This window comes from Coregonus lavaretus (assembly GCF_964263955.1).
Source record: "Coregonus lavaretus genome assembly, chromosome: 29".
Taxonomy (NCBI): Eukaryota; Metazoa; Chordata; class Actinopteri; order Salmoniformes; family Salmonidae; genus Coregonus; species Coregonus lavaretus.
In genome coordinates this window covers 4442690-4456143 of record NC_140016.1, presented here as the reverse complement: position 1 = coordinate 4456143, position 13454 = coordinate 4442690, and the positions used below count along the sequence as shown (strand labels likewise).

The 13454-nt window shown below is 48.5% G+C and overlaps 1 pseudogene across 1 annotated transcript in view; it reads right to left on the bottom strand.

The window, feature by feature from the left end:
- Positions 1-10841: 10841 nt before the first annotated feature.
- The window catches only part of LOC311105211 (proton-coupled amino acid transporter 1-like), a 53856-nt pseudogene continuing 51243 nt past the window's right edge, over positions 10842-13454 (bottom strand). Inside the window, exon 12 of the transcript XR_014615821.1 lies at positions 10842-11182. The product of XR_014615821.1 is annotated as a proton-coupled amino acid transporter 1-like (transcript). The remainder of the gene's footprint in view (positions 11183-13454) is intronic.

The window sequence follows — 13454 nt, the reverse complement described above, 5'->3', positions numbered from 1 at the left end:
TCACATGCGCCAAATACAACAGGTGTAGACTTTACAGTGAAATGCTTACTTACCAGCCCTTAACCAACAATGCAGAGTTAAAAAGCAAGAACAATTAGCAAAATAACAATAACGAGGCTATATACAAGGAGTACCGGTACTGAGTCAATGTGCAGGGTTACCAGGTAGTAACGAGGCTATATACAAGGAGTACCGGTACTGAGTCAATGTGCAGGGTTACCAGGTAGTAATGAGGCTATATACAAGGAGTACCAGTACTGAGTCAATGTGCAGGGTTACGAGGTAGTAATGAGGCTATATACAAGGAGTACCAGTACTGAGTCAATGTGCAGGGTTACCAGGTAGTAATGAGGCTATATACAAGGAGTATCAGTACTGAGTCAATGTGCAGGGTTACCAGGTAGTAATGAGGCTATATACAAGGAGTAGCAGTACTGAGTCAATGTGGAGGGATACCAGGTAGTAATGAGGCTATATACAAGGAGTACCAGTACTGAGTCAATGTGCAGGGTTACCAGGTAGTAACAAGGCTATATACAAGGAGTACCAGTACTGAGTCAATGTGCAGGGTTACCAGGTAGTAATGAGGCTATATACATATAATTGTTTTGTTACGTATCACTCGTATATGTTTAACCTGTGAGTTATTTATGACTTAAATAAGTTTAATGAGAAAATGTTGTGTCTAAGATAACATAAGTTTTAATAAAGAATGTCCACTGTGGATGTGCTGTTGATGTTTTTTCTTCTCTAGCTTTATATGTATATACAGTGCATTCGGAAAGTATTCAGACCCCTCAACTTATTCTATAATCAATCTACACACGGTACCCATAATGACCAGGCGAAAACAGGTTTAGATTTTTTTGCAAATTTATTACAATTGAAAAACAGAAATACCTTATTTACATAAGTATTCAGGCCCTTTGCTATGAGACTCGAAATTGAGCTCAGGTGCATCCTGTTTCAATTGATCATCCTTGAGATGTTTCTACAACTTGATTGGAGTCCACCTGTGGTAAATTCAATTGATTGGACATGATTTGGAAAGGCACACACCTGCCTATATAAAGTCCCACAGTTGACAGTGCATGTCAGAGCAAAAACCAAGCCATGAGGTCGAAGGAATTGTCCGTAGAGCTCCGAGACAGGATTGTGTCGAGACACAGATCTGGGGAAGGGTACCTAAACATTTCTGCAGCATTGAAGGTCCTCAAGAACACAGCGGCCTCCATCATTCTTAAATGGAAGAAGTTTGGAACCACCAAGACTCTTCCTAGAGCTGGCCGCTTGGCCAAACTGAGCAATCGGGGGAGAAGTGCCTTGGTCAGGGAGGTGACCAAGAACCCGATGGTCACTCTGACAGAGCTCCAGAGTTCCTCTGTGGAGATTGGAGAATCTTCCAGAAGGAGAACCATTTCTGCAGCACTCCACCAATCAGGCCTTTATGGTACAGTGGCCAGACGGAAGCCACTCTTCAGTAAAAGGCAAGACAGCCCGCTTGGAGTTTGCCAAAAGGTACCTAAAGACTCTCAGACCATGAGAAACAAGATTCTCTGGTCTGATGAAACCAAGATTGAACCTGGCACCATCCCTACGGTGAAGCATGGTGGTGGCAGCATCATGCTGTTGGGATGTTTTTCAGCGGCAGGGACTGGGAGACTAGTCAGGATCGAGGGAAAGATGAACGGAGCAAAGTACAGAGAGATCCTTGATGAAAACCTGCTCCAGAGCGCTCAGCACCTCAGACTAGGGTGAAGGTTCACCTTCCAACAGGACAACGACCCTAAGCACACAGCCAAGACAACGCAGGAGTGACTTCGGCACAAGTCTCTCAATGTTCTTGAGTGGCCCAGCCAGAGCCCAGACTTGAACACGATCTAACATCTCTAGAGGGACCTGAAAATAGCTTTACAGCGACGCTCCCCATCCAACCTGACAGAGCTTGAGAGGATCTACAGAGAAGAATGGGAGAAACTCCCCAAATACAGGTGTGCCAAGTTTGTAGCGTCATACCCAAGAAGACTTGAGGCTGTAATCGCTGCCAAAGGTGCTTCAACAAAGTACTGAGTAAAGGGTCTGAATACTTATGTAAAAGTGATATTTCTGGAGGTTTTTGTTCTTTTTTTGTAAAGAAAATCTAAAAATCTGTTTTTGCTTTGTCATTATGGGGTATTGTGTGTAGATTGTTGAGAGGAAAAAAACTATTTAATCAATTTTAGAATAAGGCTGTAACGTAACAAAATGTGGAAAAAGTCAAGGGGTCTGAATACTTTCCAAATGCACTGTATGTTTTTCATCTAAGTGATGGACTTCCTGATATATACAATGGCCGTGTTTGAGAGAATCAAATCCATGATGCATTGAGGGTAAATGGTGACTGACAGACTGATCTACAAATACAAGGCCGTGTTCGAGACCATCAAAACCATGATGTATCATGGTAAATTGTGACTGACTGACTGATTTACAAATCATAGAGTAGTTATTTATGATGCAAAGTGATTTGTAGATCAGTCAGTCTCGACTCGCCTTTCAAGTCAGCTGCAATGTCTAATGTGCCCATAATGACTGTATATACGATGCAAAACGTGCCATACCGTCTGTATTTCTGCCTGCTTCAACGGCTACTAGATACACATTTAATAAACAGGATTATTAAACAGAAGTCACCCCAAACCCTTCTCCCTATGTCACTCATCAGTTCAGTCAAAATAAGATTATTAAACAGCAAGCATACTTACAAGTCCCAACAACTTAAGTGGAGAGCATTTTAGATAGAGGAAATATGCACATATTTTCTATACACACACTACTGGAGTTTTTATTTTGCTGAAATTATATTCAGTGACTCAAATGTACAATATTGCGCTGACTTAACATACATCTGTGAAAACCCCAAGACAAACTGTGATGATAGTTGAGATATTCAGGATATGCAAATATTTATTTTCATTAAAGACATGCTCCGGTACTTTGGCGAATAGCAAGTATATATATTGTTTTCGCTTTGGGCTGGATGTGTCAATGCATAGTTCATACATGCATAATCTACGAGCAGAATCACTGTTTTACCTCAATTAGCCACAAAATCCTTAGCTTGAAAGCGACTTTTCTGGAAGCTGTGCGTGTCAGGGCGTGTAGTATGGTGTAGTGTAGGAATCAAATGCAGGACGCAGACTGAATGTTCCAAAAGCTGTATTTCTAGCCCAACACAGGCAACAGGACAACTAAGCCCGACAGCAAAACCACGCACGAAGGCGAAAGGCAAATGCGCACTAACAGGTGCGACAAAATGAAACGGTGCACACACAAGTGCAACTAAGCTCCAGCACAGTGGAGAAATACGCTCAACCGAGCAACACACAACACTGACGGAAACAATCATACACAACACTAGACAAACACAACGAGAAACTTATAGGACACTAATTACGTAAAACAGAAACAGGTGTGGAAACAAACAGACAAAAGCAAACGAACATGAAACATCTATCGGTGGCAGCTAGAATTCCGGAGACGACGAACGCCGAAGCCTGCCCGAACAAGGGAGAGAGGCAGCCTCGGCCGAAACCGTGACAGTACCCCCCCCCTGACGCGCGGCTCCAGACGTGCGCCGACTCCGGCCTCGGGGACGACCAGGGGGACGCGGCGCAGGGCGCGTCGGATGCCTCCGATGGAACTCCGTCAGGAGCGACGGGTCCAACACGTCTCTCCTCGGCACCCAGCACCGCTCCTCCGGACCGTACCCCTCCCACTCCACTAGATACTGGAGACCCCCCATCCGACGTCTCGAATCCAAGATGGATCTCACGGAGTACGCCGGTGCCCCCTCGATGTCCAACGGGGGCGGAGGAGTCTCCAAGATCTCATCTTCTTGGAGTGGGCCCGCTACCACCGGCCTGAGAAGGGACACATGGAACGAGGGGTTAATACACTTATACTCCACAGGTAGCTGTAATCTATAACATACCTCGTTCAACCTTCTCAGGACTTTAAATGGCCCTACAAACCGCCGACCCAGTTTCCGACAGGGCAGGCGGAGGGGCAGGTTTCTGGTAGAGAGCCAGACTCGATCACCAGGTGCGTACACCGGTGCCTCACTGCGGTGGAGATCAGCGCTCGCCTTCTGACGTCGGAGGGCCCGCTGCAGGTGGACGTGTGCAGCGTTCCAAGTCTCCTCCGAGCGCCGCGCCCACTCATCCACCGCAGGAGCCTCGATCTGGCTCTGCTGCCAGGGTGCCAGAACCGGCTGGTAACCTAACACACATTGAAATGGAGTTAGGTTAGTGGAGGAATGGCGTAGGGAATTCTGGGCCATCTCGGCCCAGGGAACGTACCTTGACCACTCCTCCGGCCGGTCCTGGCAGTATGTTCTGAGAAACCTACCCACATCCTGGTTTACGCGTTCCACCTGCCCATTGCTCTCCGGGTGGTAACCCGAGGTGAGGCTCACCGAGACCCCCAACCGCTCCATAAACGCTCTCCAGACCCTGGACGTGAATTGGGGACCCCGATCAGCCACAATGTCCTCGGGTACCCCGTAGTGCCGGAACACATGGGTAAACAATGCCTCGGCAGTTTGCAGGGCCGTAGGAAGACCCGGCATGGGGAGCAAACGACAGGCCTTAGAGAACCGGTCCACAACGACCAGGATGGTAGTATTCCCTTGGGAGAGGGGAAGGTCTGTTATAAAGTCCACTGAGAGGTGGGACCATGGCCGTTGTGGAACGGGCAGGGGTAGCAACTTACCCCTAGGTAGATGTCTAGGCGCCTTACACTGGGCGCACACCGAGCAGGAGGAAACATAAACCCTCACATCCCTTGCCAACGTGGGCCACCAGTACTTGGCACTAAGACAGTGCACTGTCCGGCCGATACCCGGATGTCCAGAGGAGGGTGACGTGTGAGCCCAATAGATCAATCGATCCCGAACCTCGAGCGGAACGTACTTCCGACCCTCCGGGCACTGTGGTGGACTAGGGTCGGTGCGTAACGCCCGCTCGAGTTCAGCATCGACCTCCCACACTACCGGTGCCACCAGACACGACTCAGGCAGTATGGGAGTGGGCTCCACGGACCTCTCCTCCGCGTCATACCGCCGAGACAGCGCATCTGCCTTGCCATTCTGTGACCCAGGGATGTACGTGATCTTAAAAGTAAACCTGGTCAAGAACATACTCCATCTTGCCTGGCGAGGGTTCAGCCTCCTCGCCGCCCGGATGTACTCCAGGTTACGGTGGTCCGTCAAAATGAGGAAAGGGTGTTGAGCCCCCTCAAGCCAGTGCCTCCACACCTTTAGAGCCTGTACCACGGCTAACAGCTCCCTGTCCCCTACGTCATAGTTCCGCTCCGCCGGACTGAGCTTCTTAGAATAAAAAGCACAGGGGCGGAGTTTAGGTGGCGCGCCAGATCGTTGTGAAAGCACGGCTCCTAAACCGGCCTCCGACGCGTCCACCTCTACTTGGAACGGCAAAGAGGGATCCGGATGCGCCAGCACCGGGGCCGAGGTAAACAGGTCCTTCAGCCTCCCAAACGCCCTGTCCGCCTCGGCCGACCACTGCAGACGCACCGGACCCCCCTTCAACAGAGACGTGATGGGAGCTGCCACCTGTCCAAAACCCCGGATAAACCTCCTGTAGTAATTTGCAAACCCCAAAAACTGCTGCACCTCCTTCACAGTGGTTGGTGTTTGCCAATTACGCACGGCCGACACCCGGTCTACCTCCATCCTCACCCCTGACGCAGACAACTGATAACCCAAAAAGGAGACCGACTCCTGGAAAAACAGACACTTCTCTGCCTTCACATACAGGTCGTGCTCCACCAGCCTCCGCAACACCCTGCGCACCAGGGCCACATGCTCGACACGGGTAGGTGAGTACACGAGAATGTCATCAATGTACACCACCACCCCCTGCCCCTGCATGTCCCTGAAGATCTCATCCACAAATGATTGGAAAACTGATGGAGCGTTCATCAACCCGTATGGCATGACCAGATACTCGTAATGGCCCGAGGTGGTACTAAAGGCTGTTTTCCATTCATCACCCTCCCTGATGCGCACCAAGTTGTACGCGCTCCTGAGATCTAGTTTCGTGAAGAAACGCGCCCCATGCAACGACTCAGTCATGGTCGCAATCAGCGGGAGTGGATAACTATACTTCACCGTAATCTGATTGAGACCACGGTAATCGATGCATGGGCGCAAACCACCATCCTTTTTCTTCACGAAAAAGAAACTCGAGGACGCGGGGGAAGTGGACGGCCGTATGTATCCTTGTCTCAGCGATTCGTCTATGTAAATCTCCATAGCTTTCTTCTCCTCCTGAGACAGAGGATACACATGGCTCCGTGGGAGCGCAGCTCCTGCCTGGAGGTTTATCGCACAATCCCCCTGCCTATGGGGTGGCAACCGCGTCGCCCTCGCCTTACTAAACGCAATAGCCAAATCCCCATACTCAGGCGGAACGTGCAATGCGGGCACCTGGTTTGGACTCTCCACCGAGGTAGCCCCTACGGAAACGCCCAAACATCTACCCACACACTGAGCAGACCACTCCATCAGAGCCCTCTCCTGCCACGAAATCACTGGGTTATGGGTACTCAACCAGGGCATGCCCAGCACCACCGGATACGCAGGAGAGTCAATCAGGAACAGCTGAATCATCTCCTGATGATCCCCCTGCGCACACATCCTAAGTGGCGCCGTGACCTCCCTGATTAAGCCCGTACCCAACGGACGACTATCTAGGGCGTGAACGGGAAAAGGAACATCAACCGGAATGAGGGGAATCCCTAACGCTAAACAAAACTTTTTATCAATAAAATTCCCAGCCGCGCCTGAATCTACCAGCGCCTTATGCTGGGAATGAGGTGCTACCTGTGGAAAACGTACAGGCATACAAAAATGGGCAACAGAGAGCTCTGGGTGAGTGGGGCGCCTACTCACCTGGAGGGAATCCCCAGTGCGGGACCTGTCGTCATCTCCCCTAGGAGGCCATCCCCAGCACCTAGCCGCGGTGTGTCCTCCCCGACCACAGTTGGTGCAGTGGATGGACCCCCTAGCCTGCCGACTCCTCCTCTCTCTAGCGCCAGCGCCCCCGAGCTCCATAGGACAAGGCTCGGAGGCGCTGGAGGGTGGAATGGACGGACCCTCCGCAGGACGTCCGCGGGTAGCCAGCAGGGTATCCAGCCTGATGGACATATCAACCAGCTGGTCGAAAGTGAGGCTGGTGTCCCTACACGCCAGCTCCCGACGGACGTCCTCTCGTAGGCTGCATCGGTATAGATCAATGAGGGCCCGATCATTCCACCCTGCATCTGCCGCTAGAGTCCGGAATTCGAGCGCGAATTCCTGGGCACTTCTCCTCCCCTGCCGGAGGAAGACCAGACGCTCCCCCGCCGCTTTCCCCTCCGGGGGATGGTCAAACACCGCCCTGAAGCGGCGGGAGAACTCGGTGTACGTAATCGTCGTGGCGTCGATCTTCCTCCACTCCGCGTTGGCCCACTCCAACGCTTTTCCGGCCAGGCAGGAGATCAGGGCGGACACGCTCTCATGCCCTGAAGGTGCCGGGTGCACTGTGGCCAGGTATAGCTCTACCTGGAGCAGGAATCCCTGACACCCAGCCGCGGTCCCGTCGTAGGCCCTCGGGAGAGATAGTCGGACTCCTCGAGGTTCCGGCGCTGGAATGGGCGGGCTGGCCGATGGTGCTGGCAGGGCGGGCGGCGGTGGAGGCGCACCCCAGCCTCGGAGTGTGGTAATCACCTCCTGCAGGGCGGTCCCCATCTGCAGGAGCTGCTCTTGCTGGTCCCGAACCTGGGCTTCCAGTCTCGTCTGGGCTGCTTCGGCTCCTGCTGATTCCATTGGTGGTGTATGATTCTGTCAGGGCGTGTAGTATGGTGTAGTGTAGGAATCAAATGCAGGACGCAGACTGAATGTTCCAAAAGCTGTATTTCTAGCCCAACACAGGCAACAGGACAACTAAGCCCGACAGCAAAACCACGCACGAAGGCGAAAGGCAAATGCGCACTAACAGGTGCGACAAAATGAAACGGTGCACACACAAGTGCAACTAAGCTCCAGCACAGTGGAGAAATACGCTCAACCGAGCAACACACAACACTGACGGAAACAATCATACACAACACTAGACAAACACAACGAGAAACTTATAGGACACTAATTACGTAAAACAGAAACAGGTGTGGAAACAAACAGACAAAAGCAAACGAACATGAAACATCTATCGGTGGCAGCTAGAATTCCGGAGACGACGAACGCCGAAGCCTGCCCGAACAAGGGAGAGAGGCAGCCTCGGCCGAAACCGTGACAGTGCGGCGCCATTTTCCCTACATTTACCCCCACGTGGGCCAGCCCCTTAGCAATTTGAGTTTCAGCCCCTCGCCACTTGAGTGACAGCTATCAGGACACACACAGTAGAGAGAGGGAGAGAGAGCAATGATGTGGTGCACATATGACATAGTAGGCTATTGTTGGGGACCACTTTTGGCTCATGGGCACTACTTTCAGTTTGCCAAAGTACCGGAGAGTATCTTTAAGTGAGTTCTATGATGGGTAAAGTCATCCCCCTGTAGATAATTTCTGGAGAGGCAGACTAGTGAACGAGGCCTCTATGCCCTAAATGGCACCCTATTCCCTATATAGTGCACTACTTTTGACCAGGGCCCAATAGGACTCTGGTCAAAAGTAGTGCACTATGAAGGGAATGGGGTGCCATTTGGGATGCCCCCTATATGATGAGTACAATTTCTTAAGGGATGTAAACATCTGAATTTCCGTCAACACCACAACAAGCATCAAAACAAAACAAACAAAAAAAAAATGCATATGTATAGTTTCCAGAAGTGTGAACTTTGGAAAAAAATGTACACGTTCATGATCACGAAAAAATACCCATTATTAAATGCTCAGCAGTATTTTCTCATGGGAAATTCAGAATACTATATTTTATTTTACAGTAAAGTTCAAACTCAACAATAGTACAAACTTCCCATTATTCAAAGTGGCAATCAGTTAAGTTCTCCCAATGCCATGTGATATCACCATGACATCCAACCTACTCTAAACTGGGCCCATTCAGTCCAACCCACTCTAAACTGGGGCCATTCAGTCCAACCCACTCTAAACTGAATGGGCCCAGTTTAGAGTGGGTTGGACTGAATGGGCCCAGTTTAGAGTGGGTTGGACTGAATGGGCCCAGTTTAGAGTGGGTTGGACTGTATGGGCCCAGTTTAGAGTGGGTTGGACTGTATGGGCCCAGTTTAGAGTGGGTTGGACTGAATGGGCCCAGTTTAGAGTGGGTTGGACTGAATGGGCCCAGTTTAGAGTGGGTTGGACTGAATGGGCCCAGTTTAGAGTGGGTTGGACTGAATGGGCCCAGTTTAGAGTGGGTTGGATGCCATGGTGATATCACATGGCATTGGGAGAACTTAACTGATTGCCACTTTGAATAATGGGAAGTTTGTACTATTGTTGAGTTTGAACTTTACTGTAAAATAAAATATAGTATTCTGAATTTCCCATGAGAAAATACTGCTGAGCATTTAATAATGGGTATTTTTTCGTGATCATGAACGTGGGCACATTCAGTCCAACCCACTCTAAACTGGGCACATTCAAAAACTCAAACAACAGCTGGTACAACCGAGACAAGTGATAAAACAAATGCCGTTGTGATATCTGGAAGCTTTTATATAAAAAACAATGCTGCCTAAATAAACGAATGGCGCGTGACGAATAAATCCAGTGCCCAACTTGAGACAAATGTAATAAATGTAAGCACCAAAATAAATGACATCAACTGAGGTATAACAAATGGTATTAGCTCCACAATATACACATTATTTTGTATTATTTCTTTACAGTCCCGCAAGTTCATTAGTATTAGTATTAGTTGATCCAGACAGCTTGACTTGAAAAATGTAAATGATGCTTTTCCTTTTAAAAACAAAAAGATACCTTTCAACTATTACATATTTTGTCTCTCAATTTGTAGTCAGTAAACTGTATTCAATGTCAATGTCATAGCTACGTGTGCAGCAGTAATGATGATGGCGATCCTCAGACTACAGGTTGTAGTGTTCTGATAGTCATATTAAACATTGTCAGTCATTTACCATTCTATTGGAAATAGTCCAGTCACGCCCCTGGTTAAAACATACAACGTCTTCCCCTTCATAAGGCCTATAGCATTATGATATCATTCAACTTGGCACTTAACTGTTATTTAAATGCTATTTTATCACTTAAAACAACTTTAACCACTTCCAGGATGTATTTCAACAGAACATCTGACAAGTATTTGTATTAGTACCTTGTTTTAACAATAACAATAGATGTTATGAGAATGCGATTGCTCAATATTCAATGATTTGGTTAAATTATTCAACATAAAATAATAAAACATGTAAGACAGAAGGTGCGCTTGCGGCATGGAAGAGTTAAACATATAAAAGTAATAAAAATAAGAAGTTAAAAACATCGAACCTGATGAGGCACAGAGAGAATGAAGCTCGTGTCAGAGGAATGTGTTCTCGTCTTGGCTATACGGTTACTGTGGAAATCAGTTGATTTACACTTATATTCCATTAAAATCATTGTTCCACAGCGACCAATAACTACAACAGTAAGCAGACTCACAATATCAATAAATGTGTAATCAATGGACAATGGAGCAAGTGAGAAAAAAAAACATGTCTGTGTGAGAACTTCTTCTAACTGTGTTTGAATGTTTGACAGCAGTGGAGGCTAGTGTCACTTTAAAATGGGAGGAAGGTACCATCCATTCTACAATGAGCATGTCCTCAGATTTCTCCACCCACCAGCCTCCACTGTTTGCCAGTCCAACCACCGTCAGATATCCTCCTCTTCCTCACTAGATCTCTCACTGGACCTGGAAGAAGTTCACATCCGGATTGTCATGTCTGCCGTTGCGTTTGATGATCTCTGTGATGGATATATAGGCGCCGGTGATGAAGCCCATGAAGCCAATGACAGAGATCAGGGAGTTCTTGACGATGACCCAGGGAGACAGACCTTGGTTGTGGTAGGTGAGGTTCTGGAGGAGTGGAGGGAAGATGAGAGCCAGGAATCTGCTGCTGATGGACCCCACTAAAGAGATGACCAGGTCCAGCTGGGGGATCAATATGGCCAGGACACCTGGGGAGAGAGAGAGAGAGAGAGAGATCAGGACAGAACCATTACATCACCTGGGGGGAGGGGGAGAGAGAGAGAGAGAGAGAGAGAGAGAGAGAGAGAGAGAGAGAGAGAGAGAGAGAGAGAGAGAGAGAGAGAGAGAGAGAGAGAGAGAGAGAGAGAGAGAGAGAGAGAGAGAGAGAGAGAGAGAGAGACACGAGAGAGAGAGAGAGAGAGAGAGAGAGAGAGAGAGAGAGAGAGAGAGAGAGAGAGAGAGAGAGAGAGAGAGAGAGAGAGAGAGAGAGAGAGAGAGAGAGAGAGAGAGAAGGCAGAGGGGTGAAGGATGGGGGAGGGGGGAGGGGGGCGGGGGGAACAGTCATCCAACCTCACACACTTCATTTTAGGGATGGAGAGCGGGACATAATTAGTCATCACATCTCTTGCTCTATACAGGTAGGGTGAGGGGTCGGGGGTGAGGGGTCGGGGATGGGATGAGACAGAGTCAACTCTTTCTCTTACCTGGGGTGAGGGGGAATGAAACGAACGGCGGTAGCATAAAAAACTACATTGAAAAACAACCAACTACCAAAGAAGCATAATTGTGATTGACTGTGTTTTTCATGTTGTCTTTGAGGCTGGTCAGTGGCCTTCCTGTGCTAGGAGACCACTGGGGACCACCCATCTTCATCTGTTGCTAAGGAGATTGATGTGATGTGAAAAGGAACAGGGGAGGGGCAGCTGTGGCAGCCCGAATAAGTTGTGTTGCCGTGCTGCTGTCACGCTGTTCCAGCTCCTCTCTGTTCCCCTCACAAACCACCAACCAACCACCCAACGAGACGCTTGGAGAGAGCGAAACCAATCAGTTCCCTTAAAGTTCCCCGTTTTTCCTGTGTTTTATTTACACAGAGTGTACAAAACATTAGGAACACCTTCCTTGTCTCCCGAGTGGCGCAGTGGTCTAAGGCACTGCATCGCAGTGCTAGCTGTGCCACTAGAGATCCTGGTTCGTATCCAGGCTCTGCTGTAGCCGGCCGCAACCGGGAGACCAATGGGGCGGCGCACAATTGGCCCAGCGTCGTCCAGGGTAGGGGAGGGAATGGCCGGCAGGGAGGTAGCTCAGTTGGTAGAGCATGGTGTTTGCAACGCCAGGGTTGTGGGTTCGTTTCCCACGGGGGGCCAGTATGAAAAAAAATATGAAAAAAATAAATAAGAATAATGTATGCACTAACTGTAAGTCGCTCTGGATAAGAGCGTCTGCTAAATAATATAAATGTAAATGTAGTATTGAGTTGCACCTCCTTTTGCCCTCAGAACAGCCTCAATTCGTCGGGGCATGGACTCTACAAGGTGTCGAGAGCGTTCCACAGGGATGCTGGCCCATGTTGACTCCAATTCTTCCCACAGTTGTGTCAAGTTGGCTGGATGTCCTTTGGGTGGTGGACCATTCTTGATACACTCGGGAAACTGTTGAGCGTGAAAAATCCAGCAGTGTTACAGTTCTTGACACATTCAAACCGGTGCGCCTGGCACCTACTACCATACACCGTTCAAAGGCACTTAAATATTTTGCCTTGCCCATTCACAATCCATGTCTCAATTGTCTTAAGGCTTAAAAATCCATCTTTAACCTGTCTCCTTCCCTTCATCTACACTGATTGAAATGGATTTAACAAGTGACATCAATAAGGGGTCATAGCTTTCACCTGGTCAGTCAGTCATGGAAAGAGCAACTGTTCCTAATGTTTTATACACTCAGTATATATTTCCACATTGAGGTTGGAATAATACTGTGAAATTGTGAAAAGTATGATAATGCCCTTTTAGTGTAAGAGCTGTTTGAAAAGACCACCTGAAATTTCAGCCTGTTTTGGTGGGATGGAGTTTTGGCCTTCCATAGTGACATCACCAGGCGGTAAATTAGTTAATAGACCAATAAGAAAGAGTTCCAAACCTCTCTGCCAATAACAGCTAGTTTTCAGTTGTCCCCTCCCCCACCAGACCACTCCCAGACAGTCCTAGTACAATTCTTCCTTGTCCCTTTGCTAAGAAGATATGTTTCTTTTTGACCATTTTAATTTAAAACCAATCACAGTAAGGTATGTAATTGTTACCCAGAAATGATTTGATGTGGAGATAAAACGGCTGCATTGGACCGATAAAGTTGTATAACAAGGGTCTCGAAACCACGAGGCTTTCCAGGCAATCGAACAAGACAAATTGTCCATGGAGGACAGGCTGACTAAGTCGATGTGCTTAGTGTTTGCCTAATGTACTCAACACTAACCACAAAGCCTAA